The 25,560-nt window shown below is 44.6% G+C and overlaps 1 protein-coding gene across 8 annotated transcripts in view; it reads right to left on the bottom strand.

The window, feature by feature from the left end:
* CACNA1I (calcium voltage-gated channel subunit alpha1 I) overlaps window positions 1-25,560 on the bottom strand; it is a 109,456-nt gene that overhangs the window by 63,309 nt on the left and 20,587 nt on the right. The window contains exon 2 of one of the 8 annotated variants that reach the window (XM_063395956.1): window positions 7,614-7,711. The exons of the other annotated variants lie outside the window; for them this stretch is intronic. The gene's annotated coding sequence lies outside the window, so the exon portion shown is untranslated. The remainder of the gene's footprint in view (window positions 1-7,613; window positions 7,712-25,560) is intronic. 8 annotated transcript variants of the gene reach the window in all.

Genomic DNA, 25,560 nt, shown 5'->3' with positions numbered 1-25,560 from the left:
CTGTCTGGGACAGAGCCTACAGAAAGCTGGCAGCTTCACCTTGAAATACATTTCAGTCACACAGCCTAATCAGGGAATGAAAAGGGCTTTGTGACCCCTTGACTTTTTTGTATGGGTGCTGCAAGAGAACATCACTACTGTGCTGTTACTAACCTGCTCAGGCTGTGTGTGGATAAACCTGTGTGTATACACATTTGCATATGGTTAAAAGTGTGGTTTGTTTGTCACTGAGGTGTGATAAGTATTTACACACAACCTCATACAAAGAACTATGAGTTGAGTAAGTTTAAATATTTGGAAAAAGAAACAGTATCTGAGTTTCAGCTATTGCTTCACAAATAAAGCTGAGAGGGGGAAAAATATACTTCCAAAAGTGTTATTTGGAAGAGTACATTTTTGAAAGGAAATTAGTGGTGGAAGAGAAGAAGCAAGGCCTCCTGCAAAAACACTGAAGCATCTGAAGCAAAGACCCCATGGGGGGCACTTAGAAGAGGAGTTTCATAATCCATTTGCATTTCCAACTACTAGGGCAGAACTGTGCCTGGCAAATGTGCTTGGTTTTTGTCTGATCTAGCTGTAAACGAGACTGTTTTACAGCCTAATATACCTCAGTCAGAAGCTCATTTCACACACACTCATCACTGAAATTAGTTCTTCAAAAACACATTTAGAGAAGTAAATGTCATGGCACTTTTCCCCCATAGCAAGTGCAGGGTGTGTAGCCATCTTACTCTGTTTTAGGCACTGTTACAAGTGCCAAGTACGTTGGTGTGGAATACAGATTTAAAGCAGACATATACAGGTTAAACATCTGCTTTTCCCATTTCAGCACTCAGATGGTTCAGATTATTTTTATTTTGGTGCCTTGGTCTAGTGAGATGAGTGTAGAGCTAAGAGTTAGGAGATGTCAGTTGTATTCCTGAGTCTGCTTGTGACACTCACTGAGTCCCACTAACCTGGTGTGAAGCATAAGAAAGACTAAAACCAACAAATCATGGTTTGTGTCTTTGGGATCTGCCGAAGAAAAGGAGAAAACTCCAGTCTATTTGGATTCATGGAGCTATTATAATTACAGTCATTAAGAAAAATGAAACTAGACCAAGATTTTTGTACTAGGAAAAAAAAAAAGCTATTTGATTGAAATAAAAACAATGCAATAGTTATTAAAACATTTAGCAAAAAGAAAAGGAGGACAAAAAAAGAGGACAGCATTCTTATACAAGAATGCCATGATTTGGGATTCCTGATTTTTAGATTCTTTTTTTTGTCAGGACCCAGTATAGGAAAAAACATTAAATGAAACAAGCAATCTAAAATTAGGCAGCATAAAGCTGTATTAAAATGGATGGGAAAAGATTATTTTTGTTCTGACTGTAAAAAAACCCCACATTTAGAAAAAGCAGAACTTCCCTCAAATCTGAAATTTTATTTCCTGCACACCAAGTAATAAGCATATAATATCAGTTTTATAATACCTATAACTCCACATAAATATTACTGTACTTACAGATAGAGTATTAGCACATATATACACTTTCTACTCAGTAAAGTTGCTTTGTAACAGATTCCTTCACTTCTATACAGTGTACTCAGCTGAAGAAATCTGATTCCAAATGATGAGTCAGCTACTAAATTGTAAGTGGAAACTGGAAGACATCAGACATAATGCAAGGGCTCTTCTTTGCATAAGGCCAATGCAACAAGAAAGAGTAAGATGAAACATTTCCTTCTTCAGTGTCAAAAAAAACTTAATGAAAGAAGAGCAAGAAATTCAGATTATCAAAAGTGATCACAGATTCACTGCTCAAAAGCAGGCAAAAATAAAACTAGACTCCCCACCCCCAGACCTTGTACCTTGCTTTGAGAAGAAGTAACAAAAACAGAGCCAGCATAAAGAGCAATATTTTACCCAGCAACCTGCCACACAATCACATAAGGATAACAACAAATAGATGTGGAATTTCTCCCCAAGACCAGGACACAGACATGCCCAGAGCAGAAAGCAACTACCTCTGACAGAGACCTGGAGGGTATTTTTTTACTCTTTACATTTATTCAGTGACTTGCAGGGCTTGTCACACCACCTCATTGCCGTGGAATTGAATCACATGGCAATAGGACCAGACAAATCTCAGATTTTTCATTTCCTGCATTTTCAAACATGACCCCAAAAGGCAGAGTTCCTGGGGTTGTAGTCAGGAATGCAAGAGATAAGCGGGAATGTTAATGGAAATGTGATAAACAGAAGACTAGGGTGCTTCATGTTTTCTTTAGCACAATTCACAGATGGTGTGAGACTGGAGGAATGATCAGGCAGGGCAGAACCCCAGACTGCTTCAGACAGTAAACCTGAAATGGTCAGTAGCACATCCTGTTGAGAACTGCAAGAAATGCAATAAGTTGGTGATAACTGGTAGCTAAAGATCAGCTCTAACCCCAAAGGAAGTTTGAAACGTAGAAGTGTCTCCATCTGAGTTTTCATAGAATGGTTTGAAAGGAACATTGAAGACCTTTCAATCCACCTGCCATGGACAAGAACACCTTCCACCAGTCCAGTTCCCCAAAGCCCCATTAAAACCAAACTTGAACACACTTCCAGGGATAGGGCATCCCTTGGAAAATCCCATTTTATTTCCTTTACTTGCACAGTGCCACTTCCTGTGGCAGTGAGTTTTACAGCGTAACTACAAACTGGGTAGAAACTGTCATTCTTACTGGACATTTACCACCTTCTGGTTACACTGGTTGTCCCTTTCTTGTTCTGTCACAATTCAGTGTCTTAGGTTGCAATACAAGATGTAACTAAAAGTATGTATTCTATTACCACCTGTTAAACCCAGGTTGGGCAGTTTTCTCTATTTCTTCCATGACCCATCCTCCCTCCAGGGGGGATATCTTCTGTTAATGGGCCATTGAATCTCACTGCATGACTGATAAGATTACATCATCCTATTGTGAGATGCTCCACCCAGGGAGAGGAGCCCAGCATTCCTACCCAGATAAAATCTGAGACTCAGAACACCAAAGCAGCCTGTTTCCACTGGATTCCCAGAGGAAGACTGGACCCATGTCACCAGCACTGGACCTTCAGAGGAAAATTACACCCTTCTACAGGATCATCTCTGCTTCAACAGAACCCCATCTGTCACTCCAGGAGGACCTGATTGGACTGCTACCAACACCCTGACCAACAGGGTGTCAGGTTGTATCCTGACTGTCAGTGTTTTCTTTTTTGTTTGCTTGCTTTTTTGCACTACTAAATTTTTATTTTTATTATTCCTAGTAAAGTACTGTTATTCCTATTCCCATATTTTTACCTGAAAGCTCCTTAATTTCAAAACTATAATAATTTGGAGGGAGGGGGTTTACATTCTCCATTCCAAGGGAGGCTCCTGCCTTCCTTAGCAGATACCTGTCTTTCCAAATCAAAACATTCAGAGAGACTTTACATCTTTACATGCATTCTTTATACATAGATAATGAGTATAGCACTGGCAAATAGAATTTGCCAACTCCTTGTCGGATATTGTTTCAAAGCCTCAGGAGTGTCACTGTGAGGAAGGGCTTTCAATAGCATGTTATGAATGAGCACATGTAAGCAGAATCTGATTTGGGCATTTGAACTTCAGCTTTGCCCACCTGCCAAGATTATAAAATAAGTTTATTTATTTTTTTCCCCTGACACATTGCTAGTTTCCTTAGAAACTCCTGCTGAATTTCCTCTCTTCTAATTTTCTGTTATCCCCCTTTTTTTCCTTCATGTAGTACAAAATTTCTCTCAAACTTCTCCAGAAATTTCTCATGTAAGTATGTGGACTTTTCAAACACTGGCAGATTAGTACAGTTCTTTGGGTGCTAAGTAATCTGCCTCACAGACCACTTGAGCACTCTTCCACTCATATGTTAATCAGTCAGGTTCCTAATCATTTTGTGCATTCTCCTGATAATAAACTGCCATTATTCAGTCCACACAGCCAGAGTCCCCTGTGAAAATCACTCCCTACCTGGGTGTTCATGTGGAAGCCTTTGAAAGGTCCAAGGTGAACACTGGGCCCCCCTGTCCCATCACAACCGTTTGAACTTGGCCAAATATCTGCCTTTGGGATTAACCACACCCACCACTCCTTGCCTCTCCCCAGACATCTCACACTCACAGCTATGACCTCAATCTCCCTCTACCTCCTGCTGTCCCATTTCCCACTTTTCTTTTGTAGCACTTGCAACACCTCTAGCTTAGTATCATCAGTAAATCTCACTAACAGACTTTCCTCTTGCTTCAGATTAGTAATGAAGAACTTTTAAAAGACATTTAAAAAAGATTTGTGGCCATAAGTCCTATTAATTATGTTTGTTGTAGCCCATTGGGCACCTTCTTCTAATGCAGCTCATTCCCATTTATCACAAGCCTTTGTTTACAGCCTCTTCGCTAGTTTTCAGCCCTCAAGTCAATGCTTCCTCTCCCAGGGAATCACATTTCTTTTTTTTTTGTTTTAATTAATGGAAGGATGTGTTTCTTCCAAAACATTCTCTGCATTTAACCACAGATTTATGTAGCAAGGAAAAATACATAAAGGTTTAACCACAGAATGGAAATTAAAATAGCATCAATTTCATACAGGTATAGGCTATACTGATGAAAAGAGCAAACAGGCAGTGTCAGGACAGGGACAGTCAAGAGAAATTCAATGGCATCTGCTCTGCAAAGGTCAGGAAAGATGATGGAAAGTATCTCTTGTGCCTCTGCATGCATGGAGCAGGTCCCTGGTGGGTCAGTTTTGACATGGCTCACACTATTCCTCCCTGGAGAAGCTCTGGCTGTTCCAGGAGATAAACAGCAATAATAGAAAGCTTTAAGTTTTTGTTAGGCAAGCTTTCCTCCTGACCACCTTTGTCCAGCAATTAAAATGGCAGACACCTGTAAGAGTTAATTGGATATCATTCCAGATGTTTCTATTTGCCTCCAAGGTTAAATCTACCCTGATAACAGGGATCAGTCTCTCAAAGCAGCCTTTGAGCACAAACTCATGGCACACCTGCAGGGAGGAAAAGAGGATGCACAACATGAGGATGGTGCTGCTCTCACATGCTGCCCATATCTTCCTGGAAGGGATGAGCTTGCCATACACAGTCTCCAGGCCGCCCCCTTGCAGAAAGGTCCTACCCTTATGCCTAAAGTTTTAGCTTTCATATTTTCCAGATTCTGTAATGCATTTGTATATAACTCTGAACTTCATATAAAGTGTTATCAAGTTCTCTTCACAGGATAGTCAGACAAAACAGTCCTTTTCCAGCCCAAGAACCAAGGACACCATTGCAGCTTCAAGCCCAAAAAGTACAAACAACGGTGAATTGAGAAGAACAATGTGGGAGGATGGGACTTCATAACCTGAAGCTGTAATTGGCCAATTAACCCCAATATGTAAATGGACCAAAACTTATAAAAGTGTGAAAACTCATGAGCTGTCGTCTATCTTGGGTGTAGCCTCCGCCAGGCTCTTGAACTGCCTGAGGTGTATCCTTTGAAGGCCTTTTTATTAAATACCTACTTTATTCCTTGAACACTGTCTAGCCTCTGTTCTAGGTAACCTCTCAAGGCATCAACCCTGGGATCAGGGCTAGCTCCCAGCCCTCCCCTCTCTGGAGAAGGGCCAGAGGATGGAGACAGACTGGAGGGGTTGTTTTGCTGACAGTGAATAGCAAAAAGCTTCTCTTGAACTTCATCTTTATCATCCCATGATTGCCCTGTTACATTCCTGGGTGTTTGCTCAGTGCCTCAACCAGTGTCTCTTTTGCCTGGTCCCCTCCTGCCATGCTGAGCACCCAGATCCGTGCCTCAGTTTCTCTTTCACGTCTTTCAGCACCTTCTGTTCAGGGGTTTTGCTCACAGATAAAAGTACATCCAAGGAGAGGGACAAGATCCTTTTACAGGAGTGCTTTGCATGAAGCCAGAGTCTCTGAAATCTACCTCCACAGCATGTGCAAGAAGTATATGATGTAATGAAAATTACATTGGCACAGGGGAAAACATATGATGCAGACTAGGAGGTCAACTGTGCAAACTTTCTCAGGTCTTGTCTTGGGTTGCAATATGTAACCAAAAATGTGTATTCTATTTACCATCTGTTGAAACCGGTTGGGATGGTGTTTTTGTCTTTATCTCTTCTAAAACCCATTCCTCATAACTCCAGGGGAGAAGGGGTGGCATCCTTCTGTTAATGGGCCAGCTGTTAAAACCAGCAATGTTCCTTATCTCTTCCAAAACCCGTCCTCCCTCCAGGGGAGTATCTTCTGTTAATGGGCCATTAAGGCTCACCATATGGCTGATACAATTACATCATCCCATTGTGAGATACTCCACCCAGTGGGAGGAGCCCAGTGTTTCTGCCTAGGGAAAGAGACTGAGTCAGAAACACCCGAGGCGTCTGTTTTCCACTGGATTCCAGAGGAAGATTGACCCGTCTCACCACCGCTGGACCCTTTCTACTGGATCATCTCTACTGCAACAGAACCACATCAGTCACTCCAGGAGGACTTATTTTGGACTGGTACCAGCACCCTGACTAACCGGTTGTCAGGTTGTATTCTGACTCTGTCAGTGTTTCTAGGAGTTTGTTGTTTGCTTGCTTGCATGTTTGTTTGCTTCACTACATTTGTATTTTTAATATTCCTAGTAAAGGACTGTTATTCCTATTCCCATATGTTTGACTGGAAGCTACCTTAATTGCAAAATTATAATAATTTGGAGGTAGGGTGTTTACATTTTTCCATTCCAAGGGAAGCTCTAGCTTTCCCTGGAAGACACCTGTCTTTCCAAACCAAGACAGGTCTAGAAAACAAAAAAGACCATCTGAGTTTGAGAGAAGGATTAGGAGAGCTCTGGCAAGGTCTTAACCACTGCAGACAACCTGATCAGGGAGATTATGGAGAGCAGAAAAGAGACTTCCTGCCATTCTGTAAAACTGAAAAACTTGCAGAAGAAATGCCTAAAGTCTCCCAGGGCTGACAAGTCCAGGCTTGGGCACAGCCCTAGCAGCCCCAAGCCTTGCTTATACATACACAGCAGCTAACAGAGGAGATAGCTGGCACAAAAGAGAGAATACAAAGCACAAAGAGAGGAGCGAAAAAAATGAGTCAGTGTTACATACCCCTAACCTGTAACAGCATGAAATTTTTTCAGATGAGAGGATTGTGAAGGTCATGTGAAAACTTGAGCAAACTAATTCTCCCTGCTTCCCAAAGCTCATCCTTCTCCAGACCTCACACACAGGCCTTTTTGAAGTTATAGACATCATTAAACCTGTGATGTCTTTCAGTAAGACAAAGAAAAAACACTTTCATTTACTGCATATTATTCACCTTCAGTTCCCGAAGTTCCATCAACATGGCCATGCACAAGGATGACCAGGGCAGATATGCTGGGAGGCTGTTGTTTTCCTGCCCATCCAACAACACCTCTTGGCCTTGTGATGGGAAAGAGCCTGCACACACCCTACAGAAGCCTCTGTTCGTTTTGTACCTGAACCCTCCTGGGATAACACTACCACAGGCAGCCTTACTGATCATGTCCTCCCCACAAGCCGAGCTGAGAGGTGTGGGAGGGAAGCACGACTTACTGGGCACACGGTTGATAGCTTTCAGGGGTCTCAGGACACGGACAGTACGGATTGCAGACAAGTTAATATTTTGGAGATCCAGGGAATATTCCACCATCCTGCAGAAGGGGAAAGAGAGGGAGAGAGAAAAAAGAGAGAAAAAGAAAGTTTAAAAGAATCCAGAATTTTGGCTTGAGCCACAGGTTTATAATTTCTTCATTGAAGAGTTTCTGGAAGTTAGGGGGATGAAGCCTGAGCTTTATCCTGACACTCCTGGCCAGGGCACACATATGGGGTGGCCACTGCACATGAGGCCAGCAGGACAGGAGCTGTGTGGCCGGTTTTGTTGGGAGTTACCTGCAGCACAGTGGGGGTGCTCCCTGTGTACCCCTCATCTCCCACTGCAGGGTATGGTCTCAGGAGGCAGCTTCAGCTTAACCTGCTTTATCTCACACAGAAATAAACCCTCTCACTTAAAACACCAACTACTTTGACTAGGTGGAAAGGCTTCACCTATGGCTGAGAATCACTCCTTTTTGACACCAACCAAAAGGAGAAAAGCCAATTTTAGGACATATGCTAGACATTAGCTTTCCTAACCCAACAACGTGTGCTGTTAATAACCTTGAAGTGCAAATAGGTGTGACTCTGCATTGGCTTTGCTGCAAGAGCAGCAGATGCAGGTGACAAAAAGTGACCTGGCCCAGCAATCCTTAGCCCAGTGTTCTCTCCTCACCCAATATAGCAAATGCTCTGTCTCTTCAAAAGCATGGTGGGAAACCATAAATTATAACGATAATTTATCCTGGCCAGCAATTTCCACCTGAGGACCTCAAAGCATTTGTGTTTTCATGAACAGAGGTGCATGAGGCCTCCAGGAAGACATGGGCTGTTGTCAATAGCTTCCCTTGGGTAACTCCGATCTGCACATGGGATCAAGAGGGTGACAAAGTTGGCAGCAGAGTCAGGACAGGAACTGGTTCTACTGAATCTCTTCTCTACATGAATAATGAAACTACAAAAAGTTCCCTTTTTCTTGGTCTTTTAACAAGACTCAAGAGACATGAAGGGGTTGAGGGGACAGCCTTTTGTTACTGCACTCTTCTCAGAACAAAACCATTATAATTTATACAGAAAGGCCCACAAGTCAACCTAAAGTTTACCCAAACGCCCCTGACCAGGAATCACTGAGAATTAAATCAGAGAGCTACAGTGAGACCCTGAGAAGGAAACAGGGTACAGCCAGTCTGTAAAAAATAATCAGGGAGAGGCATCGAGTGAAATGGAGCAGTGGACTGATCCTTCTATTGCTTACCCTCCATTCAAGAGGACCTTGAAGAGCTAATGCCTGGTTATCTGTCTACACCTTTCACAAAGGGGACTTGTCAGAATGATAGATTTTCAAACATGATGGGGTAAACCTGTCAAAGTGTTGTGATTATCCTCTCTCATGCTCTCTTTCTTTCTTTCTCTCCCTCATTCCTTTCAGTCTGTTCTCTCATGCACTTTTAGGGTAATTGCATGAAATAATTCTTCCTCTGAAATGCAGTGGCATTCATTTACCTCCCTGGAGCTGTCAGTTCCATCTGTACCAAGTGCAGAAGAAGAGACAAGGGATTTCATGCAGATAATCAAAATATTCCCATCCCCCAAAAGAGCCCTGACCCCAAACCAAGCAGAAATGTTCAACCAGGCTACAGAAAGAATTAGTGATAGAGAGGGGCTTAGGATCCAGTCAGATGAAATTGGGAAGTGGGTACAAAAGGAAGAGGAACACAGAGATTAAAAGGCATGGACATGACTACAGGACATCCCTGTGTGGTACAAAGGCACACAGTGAAAGGGCCTTGAGTAAGCACTGACCAACCTTGCTCCAAATATGGCAAGATTGTCTCAAACAACATCAGCATGTTGTTGCTCCAGAATTAGACAGACCTACTGAAACTTTGGAATTACAGGCAAAGAACACTGCAGACGGAGTTGTATTGCTCCCAGGACATGAGCTAACAACTCTTCACAGAGAGCTGACACACAGAAGCAGCTTCCTGACTGAAGGAGCCCTCATGCTGCAGTTGGTTGTAAGGGTATGTATATGCACGGAAGCATAAAGGCCTCAAGCTTTGTGAAGTCCCACTGAATTTCCTTTCCTCTCCTAAAAACACCCATCTCCTAAGAGAACAGGGTTGCCTTTGAAGGCAAAAAACCCAAACGTATTTTTGAGCAGTAGCCGAACAACCTGAAACAGAGTCAAATGCCAAGTAAGCTGTTGTCCTCAAATACATCTAATTTCAAAAAGTATTTTTTTCTGAACTGTGAGGTGCCAAATGAGAAGTCCTGAATAATACTGTGGCCCTCATAGAAACTGAGCAGAGGGGAAAAGCACAGGGCTAGGGGTGATGTCAAATCAATGGGTGGAGATGACATCTTTTCTTAGCCTTAACCATGCAAGAGTAATTTTAAAATGTTTTCAAACCATTTGGGTTTTGTCCTCTTGTGGCTACATCATGTGAGTAACCTTAACAAGGTGCACATCACTGCCTTCTCCGAGCTGCAATGAATTTGCCACCTATGTAGTACATTCCTTTTGTCACTAGAAAATTATCAATCATCCAAGTAGTGACCATAGGTTCCTTTCAGCACAAGACAAATGCTGCCTTAACTCAACTCTGTGGTTCAGACAGCAGCAAGCCAGCCTCCTGCAGCCCTCAGTGGCCACAGTCACAGATTTACTGCCATTACATTCCAGCGTAGCCAGACAAAAAAGCTGAACAAACTATCACACTGCCAGGAAAAACAGCAGGCTGTTCGCAAGTATGAGTTAGCAAAGGGCAACTGCTAAATCTTTTAGAGAGCAACTTGTAACAAAAATGAACTCAGCCTTAGGAGGCTCCAGGGCTTCAGCTCAATTAACAGACCCCTTCTGCCTGCAGCTCTTCCTGAGGCCTCCTGGTCTTGGCTGTTATAACAGAGAAATCCAGGATGCTTAAATCCCTACAAGTGAGATATGACTATTGTAGTCACACAGATTGTATCTGAACAACTTCAATGCAATTCCAGTGTAATTTTGTATTAGGGCCTCTCATTTTCTCCTTTTCATTTCTAGCCATCACTTCAGCATTGGCTTATGTTCACTCTTCTCTTTGTGCAATGGTAGCATGCCCACACAAAGCAGATGACCAAAGTGCAGTGAAACTCCATTGATTACCAAAACCCCACACATCTTCTGTGTAGGTAAAACTGATAAATCCAAATGTTGCCTCCACTCTCTAAGGAAATAAGATCTCTAAGTGACTCTGATCTCTAAGAGTCTCCAGGCATCCGCAGCATTTTGGAGGTTGCTAGCCCAGCTCTTTTTTGTAATTACAATTCTCCAGCCAGCCCTGCTCCCCACAGCCTGGAAACTATGGACACTTAACCTGTTCTAGGTTTGGGCTGTACCCCATCTCCTAATGCCATACGTGGAGGTGATGTCAGGTTGATACAGAGTCAAAAGGAGTCATTGCAAAAAGTGATCAGTCAGAAGCTGTCAGAAGGTTTATGTCAGGAGGTTCACATTTCCTGTGTCTAGAGATCTTGTGGTGGTGGGTCAGGTGTACTGTGCTTGTTTGGAGTCTCGGGCAGCTGGGGTTTGGATCCTTATCACATCAGCAACCTGCAGAGCCCTGCGTTTCCTGGGTGTTTGTAAACCAAGGTAATGTTACAGCTAGTACAAAATGATCACCACCTATTGATCTCCAGGAGATTCCCAGGGTCCTTGTCTTTGCTTTGTAGCAGCTCAGTGCCATGAGCAAGGGTAGCCCCCAGGATCTGACTACCCTTTGTCTTGTTCTCCTCTCTTTCTTGGCTGCCTAAAGCACGCCCTGTTAGTAAACACCATAAATGCTTTAAGGTCTAGGAGCAGTCAGACAAAGTCTACGATGTGGGAAGGGGAGGAAAAGTAAAAAAAAGACTGTGCTGGGTTTAAGTTCTTTCTGTTTATCATGAGAGAACAGGGTGAAATGCATTTCTTTTGAGGGAAACAGCAGTTCCTCTCTGGCATCACTAAAGTATTTTCGGCCTCTTGTGTGAGTGAGTGAGTGGAGGGACAGGTTCAGAAGCTTAAACTATGCTAAATCAGACAAACTTCTCATCTGTGACAGAATTTGAGCACTGAGCTGTCAAGATAATTGAATATTTACAGTAATTCTTCTTCCCTTGCTAGAGGTTTTCTTTTTCAAAACCTTCCACATGAAACACTTCTGGAAGGAGAGAGAGTGGGCACAGGCACAGGCAGTGTCCTCACACCACACAGCTCAAGACTGATGCATGTTGGGAACACTGTCAGGGTGGGAAATGGGACAGGGGCACTGGCTGCATGCATGGGCCTTCATCTTGCAGACACAAGGGGATGCCTGGCAGGGAACACTTCTCCATTTGAGCTCTGCCTCTCTCCCCACTCTCAAGGCATCCCACCTGCTCCCTGCCTCTTTACATCCCTCTGATGCACGCCTGCCTGCAACATTTCCACCTCTCATTTTAATTTTTCTTCTTAATTTCCACTTTTTCCATTTGCCCCTTGACTTTCCTTCATATTTTTCCATTTAGGTAAATCTGCTCGCTGAACACACAAAAGACCTGGAGCTGGAGACAAGACCAAGCTACTGCAGGGAACAAGTGAGCACTTTGTTAGCACGCTGACCCTGTCTAGAATGTATCTGGTCTCATGTCCCTCTGTCCTGTGTCATGCCACTGGAGCAGACAGCAAGTACACAGGGACAAGGGGGCATGGAAACCTTCAATGCTCATAAGGCCTTGACAACACCAGAATAGCTTCATCAGCTACAGCTTAGCACTTATTTTGTCCTCTGCACTTGTGAGCTTGAGAGTGGGCTTGGATCTGCCTTGGCACCCAAGAGGAGCAACACTCATTGTCCAACAGCAGAAGTGCATGGCCAGTGTGGCTCTGTGCCAGGTACAGGAGAGCAGTGTGAGCAGCAGGATGGAGAAATAAAGCTAAGGCTATCTAAAATAGACATAAGTGACAATACAAAAGCCATGTAACGAGTCCAGAAAATTCAGATTTTATCTGCTGCACGTGTGACCCAAGATAATATATGTATGCAATGCCTGGCTAGCTGCTACCTTGTAGTTACATTCAATGAAATCCATTATTAAAATAGTTCAAACATTACCATTTACCTCTTCATATTTACATCTCCATATACCTTTATTAAATACTTATTAACTTTCCTAATCTTGGCTTCTGAACACTTTTTTGCTGAAAATTAGCAGTCAAGAATTGGTATTTAAAACTTATTCTGAAATCATTCATGAAAAAATACAGAGGCAGTATTTTCCTTATGACACAAAGCCAATATGTTTTTGTCAAATTCAAAAGCTGCCTGATTCCCCTTCTCTGATGGAAGTTTTCAATTGAAATCTAATTAACTTCAATCTAATCATTTCATAATTTTTTGTCAAATTAATTTAGGTTTGGCACTGAAGCCCAAAACTTCATGGCTGGGCCTTTCTAGCTGTAATTTCAGACTTGCTATGAGTCTCTGTGGAAAATGAAGCTTTTCCTGCCTGTGGACTTCCATTTGATCACTACATCTATGAGCACCTGATGTGACCAGGACAGAAGACTTTAGTTGGTCTCTGCTCTGAAGTCCTTCAGCTTCTCAGCTATGTCAGGGCTCAAAGACTGGTATGTACCTATACCATGGCTAGATGGGATTTAATCAATATCTTCTCTATACAGCAATCTGCCTTTCTGTTCTTGGCTCCTTGGTCGGGCAATCACATTTTGCAAACTGGAATTTCTACCACTTTGAACATCTAGGACATGGGAATCCATATGAAGAATTAAGACCATCAGTTTTCCCCAACTGAAATTTTATTTAGATATCTATGCCAAAAGTTGGAGCTGACATCTCTCCATTTACCAAAATGTCTAGCCCCTGATATATGAGTTCAAATCTTCCACCTGAAGTTTGTGGGGTGGTGGGAGACTGATTTACTCCTAAATTCTTCCACTTCAGTCATACACACCAGGACAAGAAGAAGGTCTCATTGCCTCTGCTCTGGCTTCAAAGACTGTGGTACAATACAAAGAAGGAGCAAAGCTAGTATTTGCACTGGACAATGTATTCCAATGGTCCTATATCTCCCCCCGACATTATTGAGCCACCCTGGTGAAAGGGAAGTAAAAAAAGGCATATGCATCACTAGATCCATACAGGCCTGGTCCTCTGTGGCAGAGGTGTAGCAATGGGCAGGGAACATGGAGAACAGGGCTGGGCAGGCTACCCCAAGACTCTCCATCAGCTGAATCTGTGCTGTGGAAAGGGAAGGGAGGCAGTAAAATCCACTTAATGCTGTACAAAACTGCCTGGAAGTGGGGACCACCAGCATTGGAGTAACAGCAATGAGGCAGGAGGAAGAGCACACAGACAGGAAAAAGAGCATACAGATAAAGGTGTAGAGCATGGGGCACATGTGGCATTCAAGACACCTCCTGTCATCCCTTGCTAAGGCCGGACATGCCTGTACACAAAGAGAACTGGAAGATGAACCCAATCTCTTGTAAATCCATCTGGACATATTAGAAGCAGAACCAGGAGATTTTGATGAGGCCCGACCAGACACTAAGCAAGAGCAGAGGGCTGTTGCTTCCACTCAGAGGCTGCAGCCACAGAATGCAGCATACAAACCAGCTGATGCAGACAGGCTACTTGCCAGCCCAGCAGGGCTCCCAGGCAGGACCTATTTTTTTAAGATTTCTGCCCATGCGCACTGTTTTGCTCTACAGCTGGAGCCACATCCTCATTTTCTCCAAAGATTCAGCTGGCTATGGCAAAAGTTAAAGACTCTCATTATTTGAACCTCATCTTTTTCCATATGGACACTGTGGTGCAGGAGGCATAGGGCTGCCAGGCATGTCCCAGCACAGACCCTCCTATCAGCTCTCTTGGGATACATAGACACATCTATATAGATATAAGAACAAAACTGCATTTGTACTCATTTTGCACAGTTTGGTGCCTCTGGGGCCAGGCTTCAACCTGCACCCTAAACAGATGATGCAAAATCCTTTCAACATTTACCACAGAAAAAGTGTAATAACATAGTAGGCTTCCAAATTGCTCTGCAAACCGCAGTGTACTAAGCTAAGTAGTCCTGCTTATCTTTTAAATTTACAGCTCATTATGCTGCAAGAAGACAACTCTCTGCTGACACAAAAGCTGAAAGATAGAAGTAAAAAAAAGAAGCCTTGCTAGTAAAACAAGAAATGTGAAAATTACATCCTTCCCCCCCCATTTATAAAATATAATAATAATGAGTCTATAATTCTGTTAGTAAAAAGACATTTCCACAGGGAACAATAGATCCATTACTAATTGCACAGTCAGCTCCTGAGTTGTGATTTTTAAAGAAATAACCTGCAATTCTCCCCCACCTAGTACAATTTTTTTTTTTTTTTTTTTTTTAATATATATATTGCTGTGCAAGCAAAAGCCACTGAAAGCTTCCAGAGTCTGTGAGACTGGTCCCTTGCTGCCTGGAATGTGATTATTTCACACCCTGGAACACTCAGATTTCTCTCCAAACTGTGTAATAAGAGAAAATGTCAGAGTCTCTTAATAGTTTCAGAGACATGATACAAAAAGACATAAGCAGGTTTTCACATTGTGATAAGAAAGCCAGAAGGACTCTCCAAGCTCAGATGAGTGAATGCGAGTGATGGGGCCTCACTTCTAAAAACCAAGAGTCAGAACACAGGGTCTGAGCTCTGTATTTCACTGCGTAGGGAAAAAAAAAGAGGAAAATAAAAAAGAATGTCTGCATTTTGGTCCTATAAGCCTGCTGGTTTTACCTTTTCTGGGGGTTTGTGTTTTGTTTTTTTTTTAAAGAAACCTAACATTCACATGGTAGAGAATTAGCTTTCAGGAAGCAAAAAAATCAGAGGCAATAATTGAGAACTACATGTTACGCAGGCAGGGTAGCACTGTCTCCTTGTTTTGGTTCTTCTCCGGTGTGATTCATTTCGTTTTCATGACTGCTTTCATTTCAATATGTTGCACATCTAGGGATAGCTTTACTGGGAGAAAGCAAATTAAATAATTTGCTTACTGGGAGAAAGCAAATGAAATAATTAGTATCATTAAGGAGGAAAAAGAGAGTGCATGTTTGAGGGGAGAGCTATGCTGCTGCTATTTCTACCTTTGGTTAAGATGCTATTTAGCCTGCTCCTTGCTGGTTTCCATCTTTTTCTGATCACTACTTGAAACACCTAATTGCTATATTTATTACAGTTTTCCTTAACTTGCCATAATTTTGTAGAGATTTCTATTTGGCATTGAACATTAGCTAACTAGGATTTTCTGAGCATTCTGCTGTTTACCCTGCTGCTAATATGTATTTAATTATCTGAGATTTTAAATAATAACCTTAAATCATAACATAAATTTTAAATTCATAACTATGCAAATTCTGGCCAGGTCCCTGAAGGACTGCAGTTATTTAAAAGCAAAAAAAAAAAAAAAAACCAACAAAAAAAACCACTTCACATCTTGTGAAATTAAGGCCAGTTGGTGTGTTTCAGGCTAAGAGGCATCTTCCCAGTGTGGAAGGGCACCATGCAGTGCTGGATCCGTTTTCTGGAAAAAAGGTGGGCATTTGAGGATGGGGGGTTGGTACTTCACATCTTTCAGAGAGCTGCCAGTTCTCTTTCCTAGGCTGAAATTTAGAGGGATGAACTTGGGGCCATAAGTGCTTTCCATGTAAGGAGGAAGTTGATGTTCACAGTGATGTTGCATACGTTTGAAAAAACCTTGGATGGATGAATTTGGGAAGCATCATCACTCCAAGTTTTTGGAAAGCATGCCATATCTAGGGAATTATGGTGAACAGAACTCAAGGACAGTGGATAACTATCAGAAAGTAAATGTAAAAGTAATATCTCGGTTAATAGAAATACTTTTCAGACTCCCAGTGTGAAAGCTGCCTAAAGCACTCTTGAAGAAGCAACTAGCCAAAAGGCACAGGCAGTGAGAAGAAGTATTCTGCTCAGCTTAAGGGGCTGTCAGGCTTGCCTGAGAAGAGATCTTTAGCTTTCCAAAGGCTGTATAACTACTCAGAAAGAAAAGGATGCTTTGGAAAAGAAATGGAGATACCAGGAGAGCTATGCTGCCATACTGTAGGTGAAACAAAAAAGCAAATTTAGGAAGGCCTTCAGACTTCAAGGACAGTATTTACCCATGATGATGTGTTTCGAAACGATTTGTTTTTCTTATCCTGATAGCTATACCAGGAATTATAGCCTTGGATTTGTGTCCCTTTCTGAAGAAGTTGTGTAGCCCTGATTTCATGTCTGAGATGTTTTGGTTTGTGAAATTTCTTTCCCAGGCAGGGGGAAAACATCTCTTTTTGCTGTACACAAAAAGAGATTTTTTTTTTACTCTATCTTTGTTATTCATTCCTTTTTAGAGGAGGGATGTTGTTGGACCCTGGAAAGACTGGGGACTAGAGTAACGTGAGACCAAACCAGTATGGTTTCCAGCACGAACTCCGCTTTATTCCGCGAGATGGCCGGTTAAGTACAGAGCAGATAGTTTACAGTAGCAGGTGCATTGTGATAGGCAGTGAGCATACAGAAGTATGTAAGCAATCTAGGATTAAGGTGGCTACGGAGATCTAGTGCCATTACCTCCATGCTGCGAGTGGCCATACCTTAACACGTACCTAGTAGGAGATAAGGTTATCTGCCACTACGTACTCGGAACGTTCCGCGGCCTACTAGGCCCAGGCCTGAGGCCTAGTCTGGCCTAGTCTGGAATAGCTCAAATGGTATCTGTGAGCATATCATGCCCACGATACCTGAGAAACTCGGCCACAGTTCCCCCTTTTTCTTTTTGGGCTATCCAAACTGACGTTAAGGCACGGTCAGCTAATTTGCGCATGCATTGTATCAAGCAAGGCACTATTGTCAAAACTACTATGACAGCAATAAAGATCATTATACCAAAACGAATTAAATCCACAATCCACCCAGTGAGATTCCAAGACTTCAGCCAAGTGTCAAACGGAGTGTTCTCAACTACAAGATGTTTCATGTTGTCCCTCAACTGCGCTAACTGTTGATGTATCGACCGTGAGTGGTCTGATAAATTCATGCAGCACATGCCTTCAAACTCTTCGCATCCATGCCCCTGAGCCAAAAGAAGGAAGTCAATCGCGGCTCGGTTCTGGAGCACTGAATGGCGAATGCCACTAACATCTTCAGCAAGCTCACTCAACAACTTCGTCGTTATGTTAATCTGTTTTCCTGTCCAGCAGGCTAAATGTTTCAGTTGTGTGAGGGCTTGTGCTGAAGCAACTCCTGGGGCAAAAATGGATGCTGAGATCACGGCTGGAGGCTGCCATAATGTAACTTGATCTTTGCAGTTGGGACCTAGTTGAGACATACTGCGCTTGACTCGTTGAGCCTTCCTTGGCAAGCCTAGAACCTGGTGAATGCTAGGTGCGAACAGAGTTAGTTTGCCAAAATAACACGGTCCTCCGACACTGTTTTGAGGTACTGTGGACCATGCTCTATCTCCGCAAACTAAAAAGATTCCTGGTGGCAATCTCTTAGCAGCTGTTGTCAATTGCGTGACAGATCTGACCCAACTATTACAATACTCAGAGTAATTGTAATACAAAAGTGAATGAGGGGACAGCCACGTAGCGTGGCCTTTCAATTGCTGCTCATCTATGATTAATAGACTAGAATTCACTGCAAAGCGCCCAAAGACAAGACAATAGTTTCCTGGCACAGAACCTAAGAGATCAAGCTCCTGAGGTTCTGGACCAGCCGCTCGAAGGTTTCGCGCTATGGCAGCAGCTTGTGGCCCTAAATCACCTTTTGGGTCAATCCTGACAGGAGTTAAAGACTTGAACTCTGCCATGGAGGTCAGTGGAACTCCAATCAAGCAGGTTCTAAAAGGATTGGATGGCGTCGCTAGAGATAAACAAAAGGAATCCTGTTTAGTTTGTTTGGCCCAAGTAACCCACATGTTCTCCCTTGTGTCAATGTCAAACATCCCTGCTCTTATTTTTACTACCACACTGATTAAAACCAACACCCTCATGCTTAACATTTCACCCATTGTGACAAGCACACAGTGTAGCACACAGGCTATCAACCTAAAACCCTAACCAATAACTTATCGTGCCTCTAAGTGTCACACAGCAACAGTGCAATGATATAGTATTAAAACAGTCAATTTTCAGCACTCTCCGCGTCTTCTTGAGGTGCTTCAGGTAAGTCGTCGCTGTCTCTGTGAGTGTCACCGCCGGTTGGTATCTTTTCCTGTGGACACGCACGGGTAAAGCGACTCGGCACCCAGACAGGTCCTGCTTCTCCTGCAGAAACACACATATAACCGCGACCATTAAACAAGACTGGACTGGGTCCCTGCCATTCACCCGTTCGCATGTCCTTATGATATACGTAAAGTCCTGGAATTGCTTGTGGTCTCCCTTCTTTCACAGCCTGGTGGTGGATGACAACCGCAGGCTCTTCTCGCCCTTCTGCTAGGCATAAGTAATTTAAAGTGAACAGCACTTTAGATAAACGATTGGTCACATCTAGGTCATTGCCTTGCTTCTGCTTTGCGAGATACTCTTTCAGCGTTCGATGAGCCCGTTCCACAATGGCTTGGCCAGTAGGAGAGTGAGGAATCCCGGTAGTATGTTTGACTCCCCACTTTTGCAGAAACCTAGCAACTCGTTGTCCCGCATAAGCTGGACCATTGTCAGTTTTGATTTCTGCAGGCACTCCCATCACTGAAAAACAAACAGTCAAATGTCTCTCAACGTGCAGAGCTCTTTCCCCAGTTTGTGCTGTGGCCCAAATGAATTTGGAGTAGGTGTCAATAGTGACATGAACATATTTCAACCTTCCAAACTCTGGGATGTGTGTTACATCCATTTGCCACAGTTCCAGGGCTTTCATTCCTCGAGGATTCGTGCCTAGGCCAAGACCTGGCCCGTGATGACTGCATTGAGGGCAGGCACGCACAATCCCCTGTGCATCGTTCATAGATATTTGAAATTGACGACGCAAAGCTCTAGCATTCTGATGGAAATTCTCGTGGCTGTTGCGAGCTCTGACAAATTTGCTTTCAGGAGGGACATGGGCAACGCAACTGACTGCAGCATCTGCCCGTGCATTGCCTTCTCCCAAACCATTGTTGCACTGATGACTACGAATGTGCATCACGCAAAAGGCATGCTGACGCTGTTTGAGTATACTCCTCAGTCGCAGAAATAGTTCTCCGAGGCGCTGATTCTGAGTGGTCTTAATGAGTGCATCTTCGATTCTTTGTACCACTCCAACCACATACAAAGAATCTGACACCACATTAAGAGGTTCCTTGTTCCAGGTTTGCAAAGCCCAACACACTGCTCCCAGCTCCATGGTCTGCAAGCTGTCTCCGGCTTCACTGTGGATTAAATGCTGCTTCCATTCTCCTTGCTGTTTCCACACACACACAGCTCTTTGTGTCTTTCGGCCGGCATCCGTATAAACTGTTCTGCCGTCCACAGGTGTCATGGAACACAAAGGCTTCTCCAGCCACTGATGGCGTGCAATCAGAGTCCACATGGGACCCTTTGGCTGTCGGTTGTGAACCACACCTGTAAAACCCAACAATGCTTCTTGCAGCTCCACAGAATGTCTCAGTTTCCAGTCCAGATCTTCATTTCTGATCGGAACACTGATATCTGCCGGCTCTTCCCCATCGATCTCTAAGATCCTATCTCTCCCTTTTCTGATGAGCATGGCAAGGGCTTCTGTTCTTGTCATAACACGACTCTTCGGCTGCACCGGCAAGAACACCCATTCAATCACCCCAGCCGTCGATTTTAACCCAGACTGGTGTTCCCCCTTTTTCTTTTGCCATTGAAAGATGATGGCAAACGGACAGGCATCTGCGTTGGAGAGGAACAGTGACAGTGGCAGGTGTTCTATGCGGCGAATGCTCCAACCCCGTTGCAGCTTCTCTGATACCTTAACTAAGGCTTGCTGCTGTTCAGGGGTACATTGTCGAAGGCTACTGGCATCATTACCGTGTAGCCATGATAGAAACGGTTGCAAGTCCTCATTGGTGATTCCTACAATGGGACGAACCCATTGCAGGTCTCCAAAAAGTCTCTGAGCATCATATAACGTTGAAATGTTTGTATGTAAAGTAATTTTCTGTGGCCGGACTTGTGCACTCGTGATCAGCCATCCTAAGTACTTCCACGGGGCTGATCGCTGTATCTTTTCCGGGGCCACAGTCAGACCACGATGTTTTAATTGTGTGATCAACCAGTCCAAGTCCTCTGTGGGCAGAGGCTCCTTAGTAGCAACAAGGATGTCATCGACGTAGTGATAAATCATTGCATTGGAAAAACGCTGACGAATCGGCTGCAAAGCCCAATTGACGAATATCTGGCACATGGTAGGCGAGGTACGACTTCCCTGAGGAAGAGTTACCCATTCATACCGTTGTGCTGGCGCTGCTCTGTTAATAGATGGCACAGTGAAGGCAAAGCGCTGAGTATCTTGAGGGTGGAGTGGGATCGTGAAAAAACAATCCTTCAAATCGATGATCACAATGTCCCACCCTTGCGGAATCATGGTCGGTGCTGGCAAGCCTGGTTGCAAAGCACCCATCGCTTGCATCTGCTCATTAACCTTACGAAGGTCATGTAGCAGTCTCCATTTCCCTGATTTTTTAGGGATGACAAAAATCGGTGTGTTCCATGGACTCACTGAGGGTCGAATGTGACCTGCTTCTAATTGTTCCTGCACCAATTGCTTGGTAATTCGCAGCCTCTTCTCTGTCATTGGCCACTGCTCAACCCACACAGGGGCATCCGTCAACCAGGTGATTTTTAAAATGGGTGGCTGCTCTGCAGTGGCCACTAGGGAAAATGCCGGTCAGTGGTCAAAACCATCCCTATTTGGGAAAGCACATCTCTACCTAGGAGTCCTAGAATCTCTTGATGCATTGGCACAACATATAGATGAGCCACAACCACTTGTCCATCTTCAAAGATGATCCGAATAGGATCTGCACTTATTGAGGGAACAGTCAGGCCTCCTACACCCACAACGCGGGTATAGGGGGATGTCAAAGGCCAATGAGAAGGCCAATGTAATTTGTTAATTAAAGATATGTCTGCGCCGGTGTCTGGAAGTGGTTCGATGCCGATAATTTCATCGCCTCGTTGCAGTTTCACTGCAATCCGTGGCCGCTCGTGTAAATCCACTGTAAGGAAAACACTGTGTCCCATAGAGCCAAAGCTCTCAGCTCCGCCTTCGGCTTCCGCAGGCTGCTTTTGGGACTGACGACGTGACAGGATGTTCTCAAAGGGGATGATCTGAGCAATCTTGCTCCCCTTCGGGATTGTCACAGGAGGCTGCAGGGCATAAACCATTACTTTTAACTGTCCAGTGTAATTAGCATTGATGACTCCTGGCACCACCATAATACCCTGTTTGCTCGTGGAGGCTCCTCCTAATATCAAACCTCCAGTTGAGGAAACTGTATTATAGATGGGTTCAGAGACATCAGTCGGGATTAGAGTAACTTCCTTATCTTGCAAGGTGACTTCTTCTGCTGCTGTTATGTCCACACCAACACTTCTCCACGCAGCAGGTCTGGTCTGTCTCAATGAGTCTTTTTTGGGGTCTGGTGGGTTGAGGCATTGATTTGTGTCTTGGCGCGCTGCCTCGGCGCGCTGGCCGTGAAGTTTCCCTGTTTCCTGCAGACCTCTGTGGCATGAGTGTCCACATTGCAGTGTTGACACCAAACAGGCTTTTGGCAGGTCCGCCTGAAATGACCCATTTCACCGCAGCGGATGCACTGGGACTTTGCCACTGATTTTTTGTTAGTAAAACGGTTGAAGGGCTTTCCCGTCAATGCAGCTGCGATAACATGTCCCTGTTGCTGCATTGCATTTTGCATTGCCGCTGTGAAAGCTGCTGTTTGGTTGGACTGTTCTGCTCTTGCTGCTCTCACCAACATTTCGTCCACGCCACAGCCTTGAGGGAGGGAGGCCAGGATGGTTTTCATGCGTGCGTTGGCGTTCTCAAATGCCAGAGAACGAAACAGGTGGTCTCGCACCTCGTCAGGCAAATCTGGGGCATCCCTCAATGCCGTAGAAAGACGATCTATAAATTGAGCAAATGATTCGGTGGCTCCCTGTTTGACGTTGGCATAGGATGGAGGCTTCTTTTTGTCTGGCACCAACAGCAAAGCTCTGTAGGCTAGTGACTGGGAGAGCTGATGGATTTCGATGGGAAAAGTCAGCTGTACATTCGTCGTGGCATAGGCTCCTTGGCCCGTCAGCATGTCCGGCTGAATCCCATAAAATGGATCTCCCACTATTTGATGCCTGTTGGCTTCCTCGGTTGCCAGGCGTCTCCACTCTCTTTCAAAAATGAGAAACTGAGATGGCGTGAGCAGAAGTGCTGCAATGTTAGAACTGTCAGCAGGGCACAAGAGATCAGCAGTGAAGATGTATTGTATAATACTTTTGGAAGCTTCCGCACGAATTCCATACTGACTAACTGTCTGCTTTGCAGATTGCAGTACTTTCCATTCATGCGGTTGCCATCTGGCAACGTTCTGCTCAATCACCACAGGGCACGCTATAACATTGGCTGCGTCAAAGTCCTTATCGAGGATGGCATGTTTTTTAACTTCAGCCCAGCGGTTCAGCAGCGGATCAGTTTGGTTGGCAGGCAGCGCCATCTGCTGGGCATTGGATGGCAACGCCTGCTGGCTCTGTAGTGATGACAGAGGTTGTATGGTACATGGTTTCTGCGGGAAAGTTTTGGATAATTCAAATGTCCTTTGTTCCAGCTGACTTTGCCGGTTAGAGAGCTTAGCAAGCTCTGCTATAATTTGCTGCAGCTCCGTTGACCTCTGCGGCTTTTCCGGCGTTTGCGTCGCACAGCTGTTTTCCGATTCCAAAACTTCCTCCTCCGAGTCAGATTCTGGCAGAGGACAGTGAGACGCCTGTGGGTGGGTGGCGGGTCCCACTGATGCAGGCTGTGGGGGCGCAGGGATCTCAGGTTGAATCGAACTCGCGTTGTCCGATCCGGTCATGGGCGCCGCCATGTTCTCTGTTTTTGTTTTTGTCATGTGGGCAGCTGACGTCAGCTCCTGTTCCGGTGGGGAGGGGTTTGGCTCCGCTCCGCCGGTGGCACCGCCTCTGAGTCCGCCTCCTTGCTGCGTCACTTGTGCCCGCCCTGCGCCGCTGCCGGTCCCGCCTGCCTCCTCTTTCGCCACGCCCCTCGGGTCTGGCGGCTGGCTCGTCTCCTCCCCCACGCCTTTCTCGCCGAACCGCGGCAAGGACACTTCCGGCCTCTCGCTCGGTCTCTCAACCGCATGGCTGGCTACGTCTACCACATCACGGAGGGAGGAACAGAGGGGGGCCGCATTCCCTTTCACCGGATGCGTGGAATTAATTCCGAAAAATCTCGCAACTCTGGATACTTTTTTCCGCTCTTCCGCTTGGGAAGGAACGGTCTCCGGGTCAGGAGAGCAAGGGGCCGTTCTCTCCAATGCGGAAATCGCGGCTTGGGCTGCTCTGCGCTCCGCGGCAAAGGTTTGTAGCGTATTTATAATTTTCTTCCACGTGACGCCTAACTCCGAACAGAGTTTTGCGTCTTTTCCCTGTGAAACTACCGAGTCCCACAGTAAATCTCCGATCTCCTTCCATTCTGTCTCGCTAAACAAAAGCGAGGGCTGCTGTAACTTTCCCTTCTTTTTAGCCCATTGGGCCAGCTGACTTATATCAGAATCTCTGATCTTTTCGCCCCGTTTCGAGACAATGGACGCTAATAGCTGCGTGGCAGCGATATAGTCGCGTTCCGTGAGTGAATCCATCCGCGCCGCTGCTCTTACCTTCTTTCCACTGACAGCAGGTGGCACTGTCGCTTTCTATTCAATCCAATCAGCCGACGCTCCCCAGCCTGCCTCGGAATTCCGGACAGTAGATCGCAAGCGACACACACACGTCCAAAATCAAGCGAGGGCTTCCAGCATTTAAGCTAATTAATTAACAGCATTGAAGCTAAATAATCCACAGCATTGAAGCTAATTAATACACAGCATCGAAGCTCTATATTTCATTAAAATCCAGGGCTCTGTCTCTAAGTTTCGGGCGCCACTGTTGTTGAACCCTGGAAAGACTGGGGACTAGAGTAACGTGAGACCAAACCAGTATGGTTTCCAGCACGAACTCCGCTTTATTCCGCGAGATGGCCGGTTAAGTACAGAGCAGATAGTTTACAGTAGCAGGTGCATTGTGATAGGCAGTGAGCATACAGAAGTATGTAAGCAATCTAGGATTAAGGTGGCTACGGAGATCTAGTGCCATTACCTCCATGCTGCGAGTGGCCATACCTTAACACGTACCTAGTAGGAGATAAGGTTATCTGCCACTACGTACTCGGAACGTTCCGCGGCCTACTAGGCCCAGGCCTGAGGCCTAGTCTGGCCTAGTCTGGAATAGCTCAAATGGTATCTGTGAGCATATCATGCCCACGATACCTGAGAAACTCGGCCACAGAGGGACTTCTTGATGGCCCTCTGGATTGACCAATGTGGTTGAAGAGGTATTAACTTTGCCCATCCAATCATATTGGTCTCTGTAAATAGTATATAAAGAAATCACATTTTGAATAAATGTTCTTTCTAGCCTTCTGAGAAGTCATGGAGTCTGTGTGGTTCATTTTGTGTCCTACAGTGACAAAGTTGGACTAGAAATATTCAGCTGAACTCCTTAGTGGCACATTCTGGCCAACAGGCAGAAAGGTGATGGAGTAATCTGGTAATGAAGTAGTGGCTTGGCCCGCCACATAGAGCATGAGACTGGCAGAGAACTGGGCTAATCTTGTGCAGAAATATTAACCAGCATTTCATTAGAAGAAAAATTAGGTTTT

Source organism: Prinia subflava, chromosome 4, assembly GCF_021018805.1.
Source record: "Prinia subflava isolate CZ2003 ecotype Zambia chromosome 4, Cam_Psub_1.2, whole genome shotgun sequence".
NCBI lineage: Eukaryota > Metazoa > Chordata > Aves > Passeriformes > Cisticolidae > Prinia > Prinia subflava.
Note: the sequence above shows the minus strand (reverse complement) of the source record. Positions and strands in the feature narration are given on the sequence as shown.